General features: G+C 51.3%; 38 non-coding genes across 38 annotated transcripts; 14 read left to right on the forward strand and 24 right to left on the reverse strand.

The window, feature by feature from the left end:
* Positions 1 to 237: 237 nt before the first annotated feature.
* Trnad-guc (transfer RNA aspartic acid (anticodon GUC)) lies at positions 238 to 309 on the reverse strand. Its single transcript has one exon. It is a non-coding gene; the product is annotated as a tRNA-Asp (tRNA).
* Positions 310 to 416: 107 nt separating this feature from the next.
* Positions 417 to 488, reverse strand: Trnad-guc (transfer RNA aspartic acid (anticodon GUC)). The gene has a single exon. It is a non-coding gene; the product is annotated as a tRNA-Asp (tRNA).
* A 107-nt stretch (positions 489 to 595) lies between these two features.
* Positions 596 to 687, reverse strand: Trnai-uau (transfer RNA isoleucine (anticodon UAU)). Its single transcript is given in 2 exon segments — positions 596 to 631; positions 650 to 687. It is a non-coding gene; the product is annotated as a tRNA-Ile (tRNA).
* Positions 688 to 1,065: 378 nt separating this feature from the next.
* Trnar-acg (transfer RNA arginine (anticodon ACG)) lies at positions 1,066 to 1,138 on the forward strand. Its single transcript has one exon. It is a non-coding gene; the product is annotated as a tRNA-Arg (tRNA).
* Positions 1,139 to 1,415: 277 nt separating this feature from the next.
* Trnam-cau (transfer RNA methionine (anticodon CAU)) lies at positions 1,416 to 1,487 on the forward strand. Its single transcript has one exon. It is a non-coding gene; the product is annotated as a tRNA-Met (tRNA).
* Positions 1,488 to 1,732: 245 nt separating this feature from the next.
* Positions 1,733 to 1,804, reverse strand: Trnad-guc (transfer RNA aspartic acid (anticodon GUC)). Its single transcript has one exon. It is a non-coding gene; the product is annotated as a tRNA-Asp (tRNA).
* A 107-nt stretch (positions 1,805 to 1,911) lies between these two features.
* Trnad-guc (transfer RNA aspartic acid (anticodon GUC)) lies at positions 1,912 to 1,983 on the reverse strand. The gene has a single exon. It is a non-coding gene; the product is annotated as a tRNA-Asp (tRNA).
* Positions 1,984 to 2,090: 107 nt separating this feature from the next.
* Trnai-uau (transfer RNA isoleucine (anticodon UAU)) lies at positions 2,091 to 2,182 on the reverse strand. Its single transcript is given in 2 exon segments — positions 2,091 to 2,126; positions 2,145 to 2,182. It is a non-coding gene; the product is annotated as a tRNA-Ile (tRNA).
* A 378-nt stretch (positions 2,183 to 2,560) lies between these two features.
* Positions 2,561 to 2,633, forward strand: Trnar-acg (transfer RNA arginine (anticodon ACG)). The gene has a single exon. It is a non-coding gene; the product is annotated as a tRNA-Arg (tRNA).
* A 277-nt stretch (positions 2,634 to 2,910) lies between these two features.
* On the forward strand, positions 2,911 to 2,982 carry Trnam-cau (transfer RNA methionine (anticodon CAU)). Its single transcript has one exon. It is a non-coding gene; the product is annotated as a tRNA-Met (tRNA).
* A 245-nt stretch (positions 2,983 to 3,227) lies between these two features.
* Positions 3,228 to 3,299, reverse strand: Trnad-guc (transfer RNA aspartic acid (anticodon GUC)). The gene has a single exon. It is a non-coding gene; the product is annotated as a tRNA-Asp (tRNA).
* A 107-nt stretch (positions 3,300 to 3,406) lies between these two features.
* Trnad-guc (transfer RNA aspartic acid (anticodon GUC)) lies at positions 3,407 to 3,478 on the reverse strand. Its single transcript has one exon. It is a non-coding gene; the product is annotated as a tRNA-Asp (tRNA).
* Positions 3,479 to 3,585: 107 nt separating this feature from the next.
* Trnai-uau (transfer RNA isoleucine (anticodon UAU)) lies at positions 3,586 to 3,677 on the reverse strand. Its single transcript is given in 2 exon segments — positions 3,586 to 3,621; positions 3,640 to 3,677. It is a non-coding gene; the product is annotated as a tRNA-Ile (tRNA).
* Positions 3,678 to 4,055: 378 nt separating this feature from the next.
* On the forward strand, positions 4,056 to 4,128 carry Trnar-acg (transfer RNA arginine (anticodon ACG)). Its single transcript has one exon. It is a non-coding gene; the product is annotated as a tRNA-Arg (tRNA).
* Positions 4,129 to 4,405: 277 nt separating this feature from the next.
* On the forward strand, positions 4,406 to 4,477 carry Trnam-cau (transfer RNA methionine (anticodon CAU)). The gene has a single exon. It is a non-coding gene; the product is annotated as a tRNA-Met (tRNA).
* Positions 4,478 to 4,722: 245 nt separating this feature from the next.
* On the reverse strand, positions 4,723 to 4,794 carry Trnad-guc (transfer RNA aspartic acid (anticodon GUC)). Its single transcript has one exon. It is a non-coding gene; the product is annotated as a tRNA-Asp (tRNA).
* A 107-nt stretch (positions 4,795 to 4,901) lies between these two features.
* On the reverse strand, positions 4,902 to 4,973 carry Trnad-guc (transfer RNA aspartic acid (anticodon GUC)). The gene has a single exon. It is a non-coding gene; the product is annotated as a tRNA-Asp (tRNA).
* Positions 4,974 to 5,080: 107 nt separating this feature from the next.
* Positions 5,081 to 5,172, reverse strand: Trnai-uau (transfer RNA isoleucine (anticodon UAU)). The gene is given in 2 exon segments: positions 5,081 to 5,116; positions 5,135 to 5,172. It is a non-coding gene; the product is annotated as a tRNA-Ile (tRNA).
* Positions 5,173 to 5,550: 378 nt separating this feature from the next.
* Positions 5,551 to 5,623, forward strand: Trnar-acg (transfer RNA arginine (anticodon ACG)). Its single transcript has one exon. It is a non-coding gene; the product is annotated as a tRNA-Arg (tRNA).
* Positions 5,624 to 5,900: 277 nt separating this feature from the next.
* Positions 5,901 to 5,972, forward strand: Trnam-cau (transfer RNA methionine (anticodon CAU)). The gene has a single exon. It is a non-coding gene; the product is annotated as a tRNA-Met (tRNA).
* Positions 5,973 to 6,217: 245 nt separating this feature from the next.
* Positions 6,218 to 6,289, reverse strand: Trnad-guc (transfer RNA aspartic acid (anticodon GUC)). Its single transcript has one exon. It is a non-coding gene; the product is annotated as a tRNA-Asp (tRNA).
* Positions 6,290 to 6,396: 107 nt separating this feature from the next.
* Trnad-guc (transfer RNA aspartic acid (anticodon GUC)) lies at positions 6,397 to 6,468 on the reverse strand. Its single transcript has one exon. It is a non-coding gene; the product is annotated as a tRNA-Asp (tRNA).
* Positions 6,469 to 6,575: 107 nt separating this feature from the next.
* Trnai-uau (transfer RNA isoleucine (anticodon UAU)) lies at positions 6,576 to 6,667 on the reverse strand. Its single transcript is given in 2 exon segments — positions 6,576 to 6,611; positions 6,630 to 6,667. It is a non-coding gene; the product is annotated as a tRNA-Ile (tRNA).
* Positions 6,668 to 7,045: 378 nt separating this feature from the next.
* On the forward strand, positions 7,046 to 7,118 carry Trnar-acg (transfer RNA arginine (anticodon ACG)). Its single transcript has one exon. It is a non-coding gene; the product is annotated as a tRNA-Arg (tRNA).
* Positions 7,119 to 12,863: 5,745 nt separating this feature from the next.
* On the reverse strand, positions 12,864 to 12,935 carry Trnad-guc (transfer RNA aspartic acid (anticodon GUC)). Its single transcript has one exon. It is a non-coding gene; the product is annotated as a tRNA-Asp (tRNA).
* A 107-nt stretch (positions 12,936 to 13,042) lies between these two features.
* Trnad-guc (transfer RNA aspartic acid (anticodon GUC)) lies at positions 13,043 to 13,114 on the reverse strand. The gene has a single exon. It is a non-coding gene; the product is annotated as a tRNA-Asp (tRNA).
* A 107-nt stretch (positions 13,115 to 13,221) lies between these two features.
* Trnai-uau (transfer RNA isoleucine (anticodon UAU)) lies at positions 13,222 to 13,313 on the reverse strand. The gene is given in 2 exon segments: positions 13,222 to 13,257; positions 13,276 to 13,313. It is a non-coding gene; the product is annotated as a tRNA-Ile (tRNA).
* Positions 13,314 to 13,691: 378 nt separating this feature from the next.
* Positions 13,692 to 13,764, forward strand: Trnar-acg (transfer RNA arginine (anticodon ACG)). The gene has a single exon. It is a non-coding gene; the product is annotated as a tRNA-Arg (tRNA).
* Positions 13,765 to 14,041: 277 nt separating this feature from the next.
* Trnam-cau (transfer RNA methionine (anticodon CAU)) lies at positions 14,042 to 14,113 on the forward strand. The gene has a single exon. It is a non-coding gene; the product is annotated as a tRNA-Met (tRNA).
* Positions 14,114 to 14,358: 245 nt separating this feature from the next.
* Positions 14,359 to 14,430, reverse strand: Trnad-guc (transfer RNA aspartic acid (anticodon GUC)). Its single transcript has one exon. It is a non-coding gene; the product is annotated as a tRNA-Asp (tRNA).
* Positions 14,431 to 14,537: 107 nt separating this feature from the next.
* Trnad-guc (transfer RNA aspartic acid (anticodon GUC)) lies at positions 14,538 to 14,609 on the reverse strand. The gene has a single exon. It is a non-coding gene; the product is annotated as a tRNA-Asp (tRNA).
* A 107-nt stretch (positions 14,610 to 14,716) lies between these two features.
* On the reverse strand, positions 14,717 to 14,808 carry Trnai-uau (transfer RNA isoleucine (anticodon UAU)). Its single transcript is given in 2 exon segments — positions 14,717 to 14,752; positions 14,771 to 14,808. It is a non-coding gene; the product is annotated as a tRNA-Ile (tRNA).
* A 378-nt stretch (positions 14,809 to 15,186) lies between these two features.
* Positions 15,187 to 15,259, forward strand: Trnar-acg (transfer RNA arginine (anticodon ACG)). The gene has a single exon. It is a non-coding gene; the product is annotated as a tRNA-Arg (tRNA).
* A 287-nt stretch (positions 15,260 to 15,546) lies between these two features.
* Trnam-cau (transfer RNA methionine (anticodon CAU)) lies at positions 15,547 to 15,618 on the forward strand. Its single transcript has one exon. It is a non-coding gene; the product is annotated as a tRNA-Met (tRNA).
* A 247-nt stretch (positions 15,619 to 15,865) lies between these two features.
* Positions 15,866 to 15,937, reverse strand: Trnad-guc (transfer RNA aspartic acid (anticodon GUC)). Its single transcript has one exon. It is a non-coding gene; the product is annotated as a tRNA-Asp (tRNA).
* A 107-nt stretch (positions 15,938 to 16,044) lies between these two features.
* On the reverse strand, positions 16,045 to 16,116 carry Trnad-guc (transfer RNA aspartic acid (anticodon GUC)). The gene has a single exon. It is a non-coding gene; the product is annotated as a tRNA-Asp (tRNA).
* Positions 16,117 to 16,223: 107 nt separating this feature from the next.
* Trnai-uau (transfer RNA isoleucine (anticodon UAU)) lies at positions 16,224 to 16,315 on the reverse strand. Its single transcript is given in 2 exon segments — positions 16,224 to 16,259; positions 16,278 to 16,315. It is a non-coding gene; the product is annotated as a tRNA-Ile (tRNA).
* Positions 16,316 to 16,693: 378 nt separating this feature from the next.
* Positions 16,694 to 16,766, forward strand: Trnar-acg (transfer RNA arginine (anticodon ACG)). The gene has a single exon. It is a non-coding gene; the product is annotated as a tRNA-Arg (tRNA).
* The last annotated feature ends 81 nt before the right edge of the window (positions 16,767 to 16,847 follow it).

Below are 16,847 nucleotides of genomic sequence, written 5' to 3' on the forward strand. Positions count from 1 at the left end.
TCTTTTGCGGACTGTGTCGAGCTCGATTATTACGCCCACAGCGTCGGCTGGGGTGCTTTGATTCAGCGTTAACAGCAAACCCCGTAATTCTGAAGTGTGAAGAATGCGAGAACCACTTCCTAAGATGTAGCATTTTTTAAGATTTCGCACCAACTACACTCCACGATCGCAAAGTTAATGCTCTTACGACCCCCATACGCGCAACACTCGAACAGGTTTGTGAGATAAAAATCGCATCTCCCCGGCGGGGAATCGAACCCCGGTCTCCCGCGTGACAGGCGGGGATACTAACCACTATACTACCGAGGATGCGCTGTACACACATGCCTGTGTGCGAGAGATATGGTGCTAGTAGCCGCAAACGTCCTACACTAAGTTCGGCGAGTGATAGAGCAGCAATTAAAAATCGGATGTGCCTCCCCGTCGGGGAATCGAACCCCGGTCTCCCGCGTGACAGGCGGGGATACTAACCACTATACTACCGAGGAAGACGCAGCTAGCGTCTCGAATGCACAATTATGTTACTCAAATAGCTGATACATCTCAAACCTAGCCTCCTGTTGCTGTCAGAGACAGCTGCTAAGAATTAAAAGTATGCCCCAGGTGAGGCTCGAACTCACAACCCCGGCATTGCTCACGGCTACTGCCTTATAAGTACCGTGCGCTAACCAATTGCGCCACTGGGGCTACAACACAGTGCTCTCAGTTAGCGGTATTCACTTTGCTGCAAACCAGTGGTGGCCACAGAAACATACGATCGCCACCTGATGCCATACTGCGACTTTGGCACCTGACTACCAATGCTTCGTGCTATTCTTGTTTCATATGCTACGCTTACATGCACATCAACCGGCTCTGGTCGTCGAGAAAACGCGGGAAAACGCGCGCCTTGCCTTCTGCTACCTGTCGAACAGCGAGAGCAGATGCGTGGCAAGCTCTAAGCTCTGCAGGCGCACTGCGGCCACGCAGCTGGACGAGAGGTACCTTCCTTGGGAGCTTGCTCAGCCATGGAGAACACGTTTCTTAGCGAATTGCACTTGTCTCGTAGAAAGAAATGCTGCCACTGGCCCTGTGGCGCAACGGATAACGCGTCTGACTACGGATCAGAAGATTCCAGGTTCGAATCCTGGCAGTGTCGGCATTTTGTTAGTTGCCGACGCGTAGCTGGCCAGTGGATTTCGTATGTCGCCGCATCGTGGAGTGCTTTGTTGCTCCTGTGCATCTCGCAGCTGCATGTCGAGTCGATCGTGGTAAATATCGCTGCCTGCAGGCGTCAGCGTAGCGTCAGTCGAGACAAGTCAAGCTGAGAGCTGTAGGAGATGATACGCAATTAAATACAGGCGTGTGAAAGCGACGCAGACAACACTTTCCAAGTGTCCCACGTCACGTGGCGCAGAGCCGGCGCAACCCCAGCCAGCAGAGTGGCGCAGTGGAAGCGTGCTGGGCCCATAACCCAGAGGTCCGTGGATCGAAACCACGCTCTGCTAAAATTATTTCTTTTGCGGACTGTGTCGAGCTCGATTATTACGCCCACAGCGTCGGCTGGGGTGCTTTGATTCAGCGTTAACAGCAAACCCCGTAATTCTGAAGTGTGAAGAATGCGAGAACCACTTCCTAAGATGTAGCATTTTTTAAGATTTCGCACCAACTACACTCCACGATCGCAAAGTTTATGCTCTTACGACCCCCATACGCGCAACACTCGAACAGGTTTGTGAGATAAAAATCGCATCTCCCCGGCGGGGAATCGAACCCCGGTCTCCCGCGTGACAGGCGGGGATACTAACCACTATACTACCGAGGATGCGCTGTACACACATGCCTGTGTGCGAGAGATATGGTGCTAGTAGCCGCAAACGTCCTACACTAAGTTCGGCGAGTGATAGAGCAGCAATTAAAAATCGGATGTGCCTCCCCGGCGGGGAATCGAACCCCGGTCACCCGCGTGACAGGCGGGGATACTAACCACTATACTACCGAGGAAGACGCAGCTAGCGTCTCGAATGCACAATTACGTTACTCAAATAGCTGATACATCTCAAACCTAGCCTCATGTTGCTGTCAGAGACAGCTGCTAAGAATTAAAAGTATGCTCCAGGTGAGGCTCGAACTCACAACCCCGGCATTGCTCACGGCTACTGCCTTATAAGTACCGTGCGCTAACCAATTGCGCCACTGGGGCTACAACACAGTGCTCTCAGTTAGCGGTATTCACTTTGCTGCAAACCAGTGGTGGCCACAGAAACATACGATCGCCACCTGATGCCATACTGCGACTTTGGCACCTGACTACCAATGCTTCGTGCTATTCTTGTTTCATATGCTACGCTTACATGCACATCAACCGGCTCTGGTCGTCGAGAAAACGCGGGAAAACGCGCGCCTTGCCTTCTGCTACCTGTCGAACAGCGAGAGCAGATGCGTGGCAAGCTCTAAGCTCTGCAGGCGCACTGCGGCCACGCAGCTGGACGAGAGGTACCTTCCTTGGGAGCTTGCTCAGCCATGGAGAACACGTTTCTTAGCGAATTGCACTTGTCTCGTAGAAAGAAATGCTGCCACTGGGCCTGTGGCGCAACGGATAACGCGTCTGACTACGGATCAGAAGATTCCAGGTTCGAATCCTGGCAGGGTCGGCATTTTGTTAGTTGCCGACGCGTAGCTGGCCAGTGGATTTCGTATGTCGCCGCATCGTGGAGTGCTTTGTTGCTCCTGTGCATCTCGCAGCTGCATGTCGAGTCGATCGTGGTAAATATCGCTGCCTGCAGGCGTCAGCGTAGCGTCAGTCGAGACAAGTCAAGCTGAGAGCTGTAGGAGATGATACGCAATTAAATACAGGCGTGTGAAAGCGACGCAGACAACACTTTCCAAGTGTCCCACGTCACGTGGCGCAGAGCCGGCGCAACCCCAGCCAGCAGAGTGGCGCAGTGGAAGCGTGCTGGGCCCATAACCCAGAGGTCCGTGGATCGAAACCACGCTCTGCTAAAATTATTTCTTTTGCGGACTGTGTCGAGCTCGATTATTACGCCCACAGCGTCGGCTGGGGTGCTTTGATTCAGCGTTAACAGGAAACCCCGTAATTCTGAAGTGTGAAGAATGCGAGAACCACTTCCTAAGATGTAGCATTTTTTAAGATTTCGCACCAACTACACTCCACGATCGCAAAGTTAATGCTCTTACGACCCCCATACGCGCAACACTCGAACAGGTTTGTGAGATAAAAATCGCATCTCCCCAGCGGGGAATCGAACCCCGGTCTCCCGCGTGACAGGCGGGGATACTAACCACTATACTACCGAGAATGCGCTGTACACAGATGCCTGTGTGCGAGAGATATGGTGCTAGTAGCCGCAAACGTCCTACACTAAGTTCGGCGAGTTATAGAGCAGCAATTAAAAATCGGATGTGCCTCCCCGGCGGGGAATCGAACCCCGGTCTCCCGCGTGACAGGCGGGGATACTAACCACTATACTACCGAGGAAGACGCAGCTAGCGTCTCGAATGCACAATTATGTTACTCAAATAGCTGATACATCTCAAACCTAGCCTCCTGTTGCTGTCAGAGACAGCTGCTAAGAATTAAAAGTATGCCCCAGGTGAGGCTCGAACTCACAACCCCGGCATTGCTCACGGCTACTGCCTTATAAGTACCGTGCGCTAACCAATTGCGCCACTGGGGCTACAACACAGTGCTCTCAGTTAGCGGTATTCACTTTGCTGCAAACCAGTGGTGGCCACAGAAACATACGATCGCCACCTGATGCCATACTGCGACTTTGGCACCTGACTACCAATGCTTCGTGCTATTCTTGTTTCATATGCTACGCTTACATGCACATCAACCGGCTCTGGTCGTCGAGAAAACGCGGGAAAACGCGCGCCTTGCCTTCTGATACCTGTCGAACAGCGAGAGCAGATGCGTGGCAAGCTCTAAGCTCTGCAGGCGCACTGCGGCCACGCAGCTGGACGAGAGGTACCTTCCTTGGGAGCTTGCTCAGCCATGGAGAACACGTTTCTTAGCGAATTGCACTTGTCTCGTAGAAAGAAATGCTGCCACTGGCCCTGTGGCGCAACGGATAACGCGTCTGACTACGGATCAGAAGATTCCAGGTTTGAATCCTGGCAGGGTCGGCATTTTGTTAGTTGCCGACGCGTAGCTGGCCAGTGGATTTCGTATGTCGCCGCATCGTGGAGTGCTTTGTTGCTCCTGTGCATCTCGCAGCTGCATGTCGAGTCGATCGTGGTAAATATCGCTGCCTGCAGGCGTCAGCGTAGCGTCAGTCGAGACAAGTCAAGCTGAGAGCTGTAGGAGATGATACGCAATTAAATACAGGCGTGTGAAAGCGACGCAGACAACACTTTCCAAGTGTCCCACGTCACGTGGCGCAGAGCCGGCGCAACCCCAGCCAGCAGAGTGGCGCAGTGGAAGCGTGCTGGGCCCATAACCCAGAGGTCCGTGGATCGAAACCACGCTCTGCTAAAATTATTTCTTTTGCGGACTGTGTCGAGCTCGATTATTACGCCCACAGCGTCGGCTGGGGTGCTTTGATTCAGCGTTAACAGCAAACCCCGTAATTCTGAAGTGTGAAGAATGCGAGAACCACTTCCTAAGATGTAGCATTTTTTAAGATTTCGCACCAACTACACTCCACGATCGCAAAGTTAATGCTCTTACGACCCCCATACGCGCAACACTCGAACAGGTTTGTGAGATAAAAATCGCATCTCCCCGGCGGGGAATCGAACCCCGGTCTCCCGCGTGACAGGCGGGGATACTAACCACTATACTACCGAGGATGCGCTGTACACACATGCCTGTGTGCGAGAGATATGGTGCTAGTAGCCGCAAACGTCCTACACTAAGTTCGGCGAGTGATAGAGCAGCAATTAAAAATCGGATGTGCCTCCCCGGCGGGGAATCGAACCCCGGTCTCCCGCGTGACAGGCGGGGATACTAACCACTATACTACCGAGGAAGACGCAGCTAGCGTCTCGAATGCACAATTATGTTACTCAAATAGCTGATACATCTCAAGCCTAGCCTCCTGTTGCTGTCAGAGACAGCTGCTAAGAATTAAAAGTATGCCCCAGGTGAGGCTCGAACTCACAACCCCGGCATTGCTCACGGCTACTGCCTTATAAGTACCGTGCGCTAACCAATTGCGCCACTGGGGCTACAACACAGTGCTCTCAGTTAGCGGTATTCACTTTGCTGCAAACCAGTGGTGGCCACAGAAACATACGATCGCCACCTGATGCCATACTGCGACTTTGGCACCTGACTACCAATGCTTCGTGCTATTCTTGTTTCATATGCTACGCTTACATGCACATCAACCGGCTCTGGTCGTCGAGAAAACGCGGGAAAACGCGCGCCTTGCCTTCTGCTACCTGTCGAACAGCGAGAGCAGATGCGTGGCAAGCTCTAAGCTCTGCAGGCGCACTGCGGCCACGCAGCTGGACGAGAGGTACCTTCCTTGGGAGCTTGCTCAGCCATGGAGAACACGTTTCTTAGCGAATTGCACTTGTCTCGTAGAAAGAAATGCTGCCACTGGCCCTGTGGCGCAACGGATAACGCGTCTGACTACGGATCAGAAGATTCCAGGTTCGAATCCTGGCAGGGTCGGCATTTTGTTAGTTGCCGACGCGTAGCTGGCCAGTGGATTTCGTATGTCGCCGCATCGTGGAGTGCTTTGTTGCTCCTGTGCATCTCGCAGCTGCATGTCGAGTCGATCGTGGTAAATATCGCTGCCTGCAGGCGTCAGCGTAGCGTCAGTCGAGACAAGTCAAGCTGAGAGCTGTAGGAGATGATACGCAATTAAATACAGGCGTGTGAAAGCGACGCAGACAACACTTTCCAAGTGTCCCACGTCACGTGGCGCAGAGCCGGCGCAACCCCAGCCAGCAGAGTGGCGCAGTGGAAGCGTGCTGGGCCCATAACCCAGAGGTCCGTGGATCGAAACCACGCTCTGCTAAAATTATTTCTTTTGCGGACTGTGTCGAGCTCGATTATTACGCCCACAGGGTCGGCTGGGGTGCTTTGATTCAGCGTTAACAGCAAACCCCGTAATTCTGAAGTGTGAAGAATGCGAGAACCACTTCCTAAGATGTAGCATTTTTTAAGATTTCGCACCAACTACACTCCACGATCGCAAAGTTAATGCTCTTACGACCCCCATACGCGCAACACTCGAACAGGTTTGTGAGATAAAAATCGCATCTCCCCGGCGGGGAATCGAACCCCGGTCTCCCGCGTGACAGGCGGGGATACTAACCACTATACCACCGAGGATGCGCTGTACACACATGCCTGTGTGCGAGAGATATGGTGCTAGTAGCCGCAAACGTCCTACACTAAGTTCGGCGAGTGATAGAGCAGCAATTAAAAATCGGATGTGCCTCCCCGGCGGGGAGTCGAACCCCGGTCTCCCGCGTGACAGGCGGGGATACTAACCACTATACTACCGAGGAAGACGCAGCTAGCGTCTCGAATGCACAATTATGTTACTCAAATAGCTGATACATCTCAAACCTAGCCTCCTGTTGCTGTCAGAGACAGCTGCTAAGAATTAAAAGTATGCCCCAGGTGAGGCTCGAACTCACAACCCCGGCATTGCTCACGGCTACTGTCTTATAAGTACCGTGCGCTAACCAATTGCGCCACTTGGGCTACAACACAGTGCTCTCAGTTAGCGGTATTCACTTTGCTGCAAACCAGTGGTGGCCACAGAAACATACGATCGCCACCTGATGCCATACTGCGACTTTGGCACCTGACTACCAATGCTTCGTGCTATTCTTGTTTCATATGCTACGCTTACATGCACATCAACCGGCTCTGGTCGTCGAGAAAACGCGGGAAAACGCGCGCCTTGCCTTCTGCTACTTGTCGAACAGCGAGAGCAGATGCGTGGCAAGCTCTAAGCTCTGCAGGCGCACTGCGGCCACGCAGCTGGACGAGAGGTACCTTCCTTGGGAGCTTGCTCAGCCATGGAGAACACGTTTCTTAGCGAATTGCACTTGTCTCGTAGAAATAAATGCTGCCACTGGCCCTGTGGCGCAACGGATAACGCGTCTGATTACGGATCAGAAGATTCCAGGTTCGAATCCTGGCAGGGTCGGCATTTTGTTAGTTGCCGACGCGTAGCTGGCCAGTGGATTTCGTATGTCGCCGCATCGTGGAGTGCTTTGTTGCTCCTGTGCATCTCGCAGCTGCATGTCGAGTCGATCGTGGTAAATATCGCTGCCTGCAGGCGTCAGCGTAGCGTCAGTCGAGACAAGTCAAGCTGAGAGCTGTAGGAGATGATACGCAATTAAATACAGGCGTGTGAAAGCGACGCAGACAACACTTTCCAAGTGTCCCACGTCACGTGGCGCAGAGCCGGCGCAACCCCAGCCAGCAGAGTGGCGCAGTGGAAGTGTGCTGGGCCCATAACCCAGAGGTCCGTGGATCGAAATAAGTTGCGCTTGAGCCGCGACAGCGATCGGACGTGCCTAAACTTCCGTGCCGTCGTAGCGCCGCAAGCCGTGTTTTGATCGTTTCTTGTAACTGTGATTGTGCGTTTTGTCGTTGTATTTTGAGATTTTGTCTCTTCTCGTCGTCTTGTTTATCTTACTAGCGGTTTCGGCCGCTTGTCGTTACAGTTATGGCTAAATCGGTTCCCCGAAAGAATACATTGTGTTTTGAGTTTGACAAGGCTTCGCGTCTTGTGCAACCAAGCTCCCTGGAAATTCATGATTGGATTGTGGATATAATTGGGATAACGTCCGACCAGGTTCACACAGCGTACTATGATATGGCGGATTACTGTTTCTTTGTCAAGTTTCTCACTCCGTTACAACTGGAGAAAATCTTGCAGAAAACTGGAGGAAAGGCGGAATTCCATCATCGAGACCAGTCGGTGAGTACCGTGATAATCACTAATGCTGATGTTGAATATAAGCAGGTTCGGGTCTTCAATTTGCCACCAGAAGTTGACAATTACCTGTTGAAGGATGTTCTTGCTAAATACGGTGATATTCGGCAAATCAGAATGGAAAAATGGTCTAGCCAACACAAATTGCAATGCTACAGTGGGGTTCGTTCTGTTGATATGAGCATTAAAGTTAATATTCCCTCGAATATCGTGGTCTGTGGCTATAAAGTACATGTCGTTTATAGTGGGCAAGTAGAAACTTGTTATATTTGTAACGAGAGCGGTCATTTACGCAGTGATTGTCCTCGGCGTGTTTTCGTGCTTAAAAACTCCTTACAAAAACGCCAGAGGTTGACACTAGCTGATATTATGACCCAACATCAGAGGTTGGGGGAGACAACTTTGCAACCCAGTACGTCAGAGGCCGTTGAACCCGATCTTAGCAACGAGTCCTTCCCGCCTTTAGCACAAAAGAGCGAGAAGCTTCCACTTGCTGTCAGCACAACGTTATCGGTCGGTAACAAACGACGTCGTACCTGTGACGATAGTGGAACTGATGAAGAGTTGTCGGCCAACGACCAGATATCTGTCACGGATGCGAACCCTCCCTCGCAGGAAACCCTTGCCGTGGACAGCATAGATGAGGGCTCCGACGCCGCTGCTTCCCCGGCGGCGTCGGTCAACAACGGTGTCGACCAGTGTTTACAGCTGACTGTTGTGACGCCGCCGGCCGGCCCGCCACTACACGACTTGGATGCACAACAAGTGGACGACCGTCCGATGTCGGCTCTACAGACACCCGACGAGGACGTTGGTCCGGAGACCGTTGTAAACACCAACCCGCCCGTCGCTGAACACAACCAACCTCAGAGGCCGGAAGACTGTTTACCAACAGACCGTGTGGATACAAACAAACACACCTTGCTTTCCGCCGCCGCAATTTCGCACGAGTTAGCTACAGTGGAGGAAGCCGGCACTCCGACTACCGATTTCAGTCATGATCCGCCCACCCCACCTTCTGCCATGGAACTCCCGACTGGTGGACGACGGAAAACTAAACCCAAACCAAATGTCTCCGCGGCCCGAAGAAAGACTCCGACCAAAGGAGCCGCGGAATCTGGACGCGAACCTGGCACTGTAAATTCGCAGTCTGACAGTGCGATGGACTGGGCCGCTAATGCAATGCAGCTTTCTTCCTCCTTCGATGGGCACGACCCAGGCATATAAATTTCTGTCTCTTAATATTAACAAGATCACGTCAGCTTTGAAAACAGCGTTGTTGCGACAGTTTATCTACGACTCTGAAGCCGATGTTGTACTCCTACAGGAAGTGTCTATGTTAAGTCTCACCGTCCCTGGTTTTCATACGATAGCAAATGTAACGAAAGACACGAGCACAGGCACAGCCATTTTATTACGCGAGGGCATCCCTGTTCGAAGTATTGAAATACTCGAGTGTGGTAGAGGTATTGCCTGTCAAATTTTTGACGTCACCATAGTGAACATCTACGCACCGTCTGGTTCAACTCGCAAATCCGACAGAGCCAAATTTTTCAAAGAAGACATCATCTATTTGTTGCGACGGAACCCATCACAATTCATCCTTAGTGGCGACTTCAATTGTGTCCTCAATCGAAAAGATCAGTCTCCGAACTTCAATTACTGTCGGGAATTGCATGATCTGGTACGTCATCTGCGAATGCAGGATGCATGGGAACTCAAGAACCCCACTAAGGTTAAATTTACGTACTTTACTTCGACGGCATGCAGCCGCCTTGATCGGTTGTACGTCACGGAGAATATCTGCCATCGTGTTCTCGACACGGATGTCATTCCAGCTAGCTTTTCAGACCATTGTGCCCTTTCCGTAACGATCAGTTTAGACAGACAACGGACTCACCGATTCCGGAATCAATGGAGCCTCAATGTTTCTCTCCTGACGGATAATTACATACAAGATGTTATTCATGCGACGTGGACGGACTGTCTCAAGCGACGTTGTAAGTACGCTACCAATATCGCCTGGTGGAATGAGGTAGTCAAACGGAGGATGAGACAAACTCTGAAAAATTATGGCTGACAACGAGCCCAGGATACCAAACGAACCATCGATTTTTACCAGACGGTATTGCGGGAGTTGTATACGCAAGTAACCGTAACGAATACGAACTTGGAAGGGATCAAGAAAATCAAGGCCAAACTACTAGCCATAAAGCGTACACAACTTGCGGGGCTGCAGACCAAAGCTCAAACTAAGTCGCTTCAGGAAGACGAAGTCACGTCCCTGTACCACCTCATCAAGCACCGTGCGAACCGCCAGAGAACGTTTATTGAGGAACTTGAGACCGCTGATGGGGTCCTCCTCACTCATCAGAGGGATATCCTTCGCGCCGTTGCCGAATATTTTACTCAACTGTACTCGCAATGTGCTACCCGTGGGACTGTTGACACTGTGGCTTTCTGTACTCCACCTTCAGAAGTCACGCACGCCGATAACTGCGCGATATTGCAAGATTTTGATGCGGATGACGTCCTGGACCTGATGACTAGTTCCCCGTCACAAAAATCCCCCGGCCCTGATGGGCTGCCGAAAGAATTCTACGTGCGCTTCTGGCCTCTCATTGGACAAGCCTTTACAACAGTCCTCAACGAGGTGATGCGCGGGACTCCCTTGCCGGCAGACCTCAAGGAAGGCAGAATTGTCTTGGTTCCAAAACGCAAACACCGGAAAGATCTTGATCATTATCGTCCGATAACTCTACTCAATTTCGATTATAAAACTTTTGCCAGAGCACTTAATAGCAGACTAACGGCGGTGGTGAAAAAGGTGGTCCAAAATCATCAATCCTGTTTCCCTGGTCGGTCCATTATGACACCCATCTCGGAATATAGAGACATTATTTCAATAGCATCGGTGACTAACGTGAACTGTGCACTCTTATTTGTTGACTTTTCTAAAGCATTCGATCGTGTGAGTCATGATTATCTCATGCGTTTCCTGCAGCATTGTGGATTCAATGAAAGCGTTATTGCCGTCATACGACACCTGATAACTGGTATCACAACAAAGGTTAGCGTCAATGGACAGCTCACGCAGCCTATCGAGATTCAAAGAGGGGTCCCGCAGGGGAGCCCCCTCTCCATGCTCTTGTTCGTGCTGGCGCTCGAACCATTCCTACGCTCCGTCGACGATAAACTGACCGGCCTGACCACGACCGGTCCTTCTTTTGTGGTTCGCGCTTACGCCGATGATGTCGGGGTTTTAATACGGGCCGAAGAAGAAATACCCATCCTTAAGTCCGAAATTGATGACTACTGCCGTGTCTCTGGAGCACGAATCAACACCGATAAATGCAGATTCGTCAAAATCCGTGGATTGGCAAACGTAACCGTCCCGTGGGCACAAACTGCGGAAACCCACACAACCTTAGGTATGATTGTCGATCGATGCCCACTGAAAATGTGTGCCAAAAATTGGCGGCGGATCGCCGATTCCATGCACGGAGCTATTCGCGAAAACAACTGGCGGTCTATTAACCTGCTTCAACGAATTCGTCTCCTCGACACTTACATTTTCAGTAAAGCCTACTACATGGCCCAAATTTTTCCGATTCCAAAGTTACAGGCGAAGCGACTTATGAAAATCTCCAACTATTTTCTCTGGAAAGGGAACATTTTTAAATCGAAATATACCACATTGACCATGCCACGGAAGGCTGGAGGACTCAATTTACCAGACATCGACAGAAAGTGTACGGCCTTGTACATCAAACGCATTACCATGTTGTTGAGGAAGGACCCGCTCAGTGTAACTCATTGGCTCTTCCACATTTTACGTCCTATAGATCTCCGTCCACCCACTGCTGTAGGACACATCAATTTTCAACTAAAACATGTCCGGTACTATTATCTCGAAGTAAGTTACATCGGGGGCGCCGTTGTTCACAGGTCGGATTTATCGACAAAGGTTCTGCTCGACAGATGGCATCGAACTATGATACACCACCCCATGGAAATCAAACACCCAAGTGTCCAATGGAATATAGTCTGGCACAACATCAGTTTATCCATCCATACTTCCGTTGTGGCATCCACGTGGTATCAGGTTGTTAATAATGTTATCCCCACAAATGAACGGTTGCACCGCATAGGCTTACAAGACAGTGATCGATGTGCGCGTTGTGGCCTGGTCGACACCTTACGCCACAGATTTACATGCGGTGGCCATCTACTTAACTGGAAATGGGTGCAACAACGTTTGGGTCTCTTAACTCGCAGCAGTGCGGCCAGTCACTCCACCGATTTCCTCCTCTGGCCAGACACCACATATTATCCTGCGACCAAGAACAACACTGTGATGTGGCTACTGGGACACTATGTGACATATGTTATTTGCCACATTGGCGACGACGATCTCGTAAGTTTTGAAACTTACATGCGAACAGCACAGTGGCAAATGACACGGTCCTCCGCAGTCAAAAAAAATTTTGGAAACATGATCGCCATTATTTTTGAAAAGCAAGGTGTTGGATAACACCTCCTCACTCTTCATTGGTACCGTTCCTCGTCAACGACCGGCCCTTCAGATTAAACCATAAGAGCACTTCAAGAAAAAAAAAAAAAAAAAAAAAAAAAAAAAAAAAAAAAAAAAAAAGTGGTTAAGGCGAAAAAAAAAAAAAAAAAAAAAAGAAACCACGCTCTGCTAAAATTATTTCTTTTGCGGACTGTGTCGAGCTCGATTATTACGCCCACAGCGTCGGCTGGGGTGCTTTGATTCAGCGTTAACAGCAAACCCCGTAATTCTGAAGTGTGAAGAATGCGAGAACCACTTCCTAAGATGTAGCATTTTTTAAGATTTCGCACCAACTACACTCCACGATCGCAAAGTTAATGCTCTTACGACCCCCATACGCGCAACACTCGAACAGGTTTGTGAGATAAAAAACGCACCTCCCCGGCGGGGAAACGAACCCCGGTCTCCCGCGTGACAGGCGGGGATACTAACCACTATACTACCGAGGATGCGCTGTACACACATGCCTGTGTGCGAGAGATATGGTGCTAGTAGCCGCAAACGTCCTACACTAAGTTCGGCGAGTGATAGAGCAGCAATTAAAAATCGGATGTGCCTCCCCGGCGGGGAATCGAACCCCGGTCTCCCGCGTGACAGGCGGGGATACTAACCACTATACTACCGAGGAAGACGCAGCTAGCGTCTCGAATGCACAATTATGTTACTCAAATAGCTGATACATCTCAAACCTAGCCTCCTGTTGCTGTCAGAGACAGCTGCTAAGAATTAAAAGTATGCCCCAGGTGAGGCTCGAACTCACAACCCCGGCATTGCTCACGGCTACTGCCTTATAAGTACCGTGCGCTAACCAATTGCGCCACTGGGGCTACAACACAGTGCTCTCAGTTAGCGGTATTCACTTTGCTGCAAACCAGTGGTGGCCACAGAAACATACGATCGCCACCTGATGCCATACTGCGACTTTGGCACCTGACTACCAATGCTTCGTGCTATTCTTGTTTCATATGCTACGCTTACATGCACATCAACCGGCTCTGGTCGTCGAGAAAACGCGGGAAAACGCGCGCCTTGCCTTCTGCTACCTGTCGAACAGCGAGAGCAGATGCGTGGCAAGCTCTAAGCTCTGCAGGCGCACTGCGGCCACGCAGCTGGACGAGAGGTACCTTCCTTGGGAGCTTGCTCAGCCATGGAGAACACGTTTCTTAGCGAATTGCACTTGTCTCGTAGAAAGAAATGCTGCCACTGGACCTGTGGCGCAACGGATAACGCGTCTGACTACGGATCAGAAGATTCCAGGTTCGAATCCTGGCAGGGTCGGCATTTTGTTAGTTGCCGACGCGTAGCTGGCCAGTGGATTTCGTATGTCGCCGCATCGTGGAGTGCTTTGTTGCTCCTGTGCATCTCGCAGCTGCATGTCGAGTCGATCGTAGTAAATATCGCTGCCTGCAGGCGTCAGCGTAGCGTCAGTCGAGACAAGTCAAGCTGAGAGCTGTAGGAGATGATACGCAATTAAATACAGGCGTGTGAAAGCGACGCAGACAACACTTTCCAAGTGTCCCACGTCACGTGGCGCAGAGCCGGCGCAACCCCAGCCAGCAGAGTGGCGCAGTGGAAGCGTGCTGGGCCCATAACCCAGAGGTCCGTGGATCGAAACCACGCTCTGCTAAAATTATTTCTTTTGCGGACTGTGTCGAGCTCGATTATTACGCCCACAGGGTCGGCTGGGGTGCTTTGATTCAGCGTTAACAGCAAACCCCGTAATTCTGAAGTGTGAAGAATGCGAGAACCACTTCCTAAGATGTAGCATTTTTTAAGATTTCGCACCAACTACACTCCACGATCGCAAAGTTAATGCTCTTACGACCCCCATACGCGCAACACTCGAACAGGTTTGTGAGATAAAAATCGCATCTCCCCGGCGGGGAATCGAACCCCGGTCTCCCGCGTGACAGGCGGGGATACTAACCACTATACTACCGAGGATGCGCTGTACACACATGCCTGTGTGCGAGAGATATGGTGCTAGTAGCCGCAAACGTCCTACACTAAGTTCGGCGAGTGATAGAGCAGCAATTAAAAATCGGATGTGCCTCCCCGGCGGGGAGTCGAACCCCGGTCTCCCGCGTGACAGGCGGGGATACTAACCACTATACTACCGAGGAAGACGCAGCTAGCGTCTCGAATGCACAATTATGTTACTCAAATAGCTGATACATCTCAAACCTAGCCTCCTGTTGCTGTCAGAGACAGCTGCTAAGAATTAAAAGTATGCCCCAGGTGAGGCTCGAACTCACAACCCCGGCATTGCTCACGGCTACTGTCTTATAAGTACCGTGCGCTAACCAATTGCGCCACTGGGGCTACAACACAGTGCTCTCAGTTAGCGGTATTCACTTTGCTGCAAACCAGTGGTGGCCACAGAAACATACGATCGCCACCTGATGCCATACTGCGACTTTGGCACCTGACTACCAATGCTTCGTGCTATTCTTGTTTCATATGCTACGCTTACATGCACATCAACCGGCTCTGGTCGTCGAGAAAACGCGGGAAAACGCGCGCCTTGCCTTCTGCTACTTGTCGAACAGCGAGAGCAGATGCGTGGCAAGCTCTAAGCTCTGCAGGCGCACTGCGGCCACGCAGCTGGACGAGAGGTACCTTCCTTGGGAGCTTGCTCAGCCATGGAGAACACGTTTCTTAGCGAATTGCACTTGTCTCGTAGAAATAAATGCTGCCACTGGCCCTGTGGCGCAACGGATAACGCGTCTGATTACGGATCAGAAGATTCCAGGTTCGAATCCTGGCAGGGTCGGCATTTTGTTAGTTGCCGACGCGTAGCTGGCCAGTGGATTTCGTATGTCGCCGCATCGTGGAGTGCTTTGTTGCTCCTGTGCATCTCGCAGCTGCATGTCGAGTCGATCGTGGTAAATATCGCTGCCTGCAGGCGTCAGCGTAGCGTCAGTCGAGCAAAGTCGAGACAAGTCAAGCTGAGAGCTGTAGGAGATGATACGCAATTAAATACAGGCGTGTGAAAGCGACGCAGACAACACTTTCCAAGTGTCCCACGTCACGTGGCGCAGAGCCGGCGCAACCCCAGCCAGCAGAGTGGCGCAGTGGAAGCGTGCTGGGCCCATAACCCAGAGGTCCGTGGATCGAAACCACGCTCTGCTAAAATTATTTCTTTTGCGGACTGTGTCGAGCTCGATTATTACGCCCACAGCGTCGGCTGGGGTGCTTTGAATCAGCGTTAACAGCAAACCCCGTAATTCTGAAGTGTGAAGAATGCGAGAACCACTTCCTAAGATGTAGCATTTTTTAAGATTTCGCACCAACTACACTCCACGATCGCAAAGTTAATGCTCTTACGACCCCCATACGCGCAACACTCGAACAGGTTTGTGAGATAAAAAAATCGCATCTCCCCGGCGGGGAATCGAACCCCGGTCTCCCGCGTGACAGGCGGGGATACTAACCACTATACTACCGAGGATGCGCTGTACACACATGCCTGTGTGCGAGAGATATGGTGCTAGTAGCCGCAAACGTCCTACACTAAGTTCGGCGAGTGATAGAGCAGCAATTAAAAATCGGATGTGCCTCCCCGGCGGGGAATCGAACCCCGGTCTCCCGCGTGACAGGCGGGGATACTAACCACTATACTACCGAGGAAGACGCAGCTAGCGTCTCGAATGCACAATTATGTTACTCAAATAGCTGATACATCTCAAACCTAGCCTCCTGTTGCTGTCAGAGACAGCTGCTAAGAATTAAAAGTATGCCCCAGGTGAGGCTCGAACTCACAACCCCGGCATTGCTCACGGCTACTGCCTTATAAGTACCGTGCGCTAACCAATTGCGCCACTGGGGCTACAACACAGTGCTCTCAGTTAGCGGTATTCACTTTGCTGCAAACCAGTGGTGGCCACAGAAACATACGATCGCCACCTGATGCCATACTGCGACTTTGGCACCTGACTACCAATGCTTCGTGCTATTCTTGTTTCATATGCTACGCTTACATGCACATCAACCGGCTCTGGTCGTCGAGAAAACGCGGGAAAACGCGCGCCTTGCCTTCTGATACCTGTCGAACAGCGAGAGCAGATGCGTGGCAAGCTCTAAGCTCTGCAGGCGCACTGCGGCCACGCAGCTGGACGAGAGGTACCTTCCTCGGGAGCTTGCTCAGCCATGGAGAACACGTTTCTTAGCGAATTGCACTTGTCTCGTAGAAAGAAATGCTGCCACTGGCCCTGTGGCGCAACGGATAACGCGTCTGACTACGGATCAGAAGATTCCAGGTTCGAATCCTGGCAGGGTCGGCATTTTGTTAGTTGCCGACGCGTAGCTGGCCAGTGGATTTCGTATGTCGCCGCATCGTGGAGTGCTTTGTTGCTCCTGTG

This window comes from Schistocerca serialis, chromosome 9 (genome assembly GCF_023864345.2).
Source record: "Schistocerca serialis cubense isolate TAMUIC-IGC-003099 chromosome 9, iqSchSeri2.2, whole genome shotgun sequence".
NCBI classification, from domain to species: domain Eukaryota; kingdom Metazoa; phylum Arthropoda; class Insecta; order Orthoptera; family Acrididae; genus Schistocerca; species Schistocerca serialis.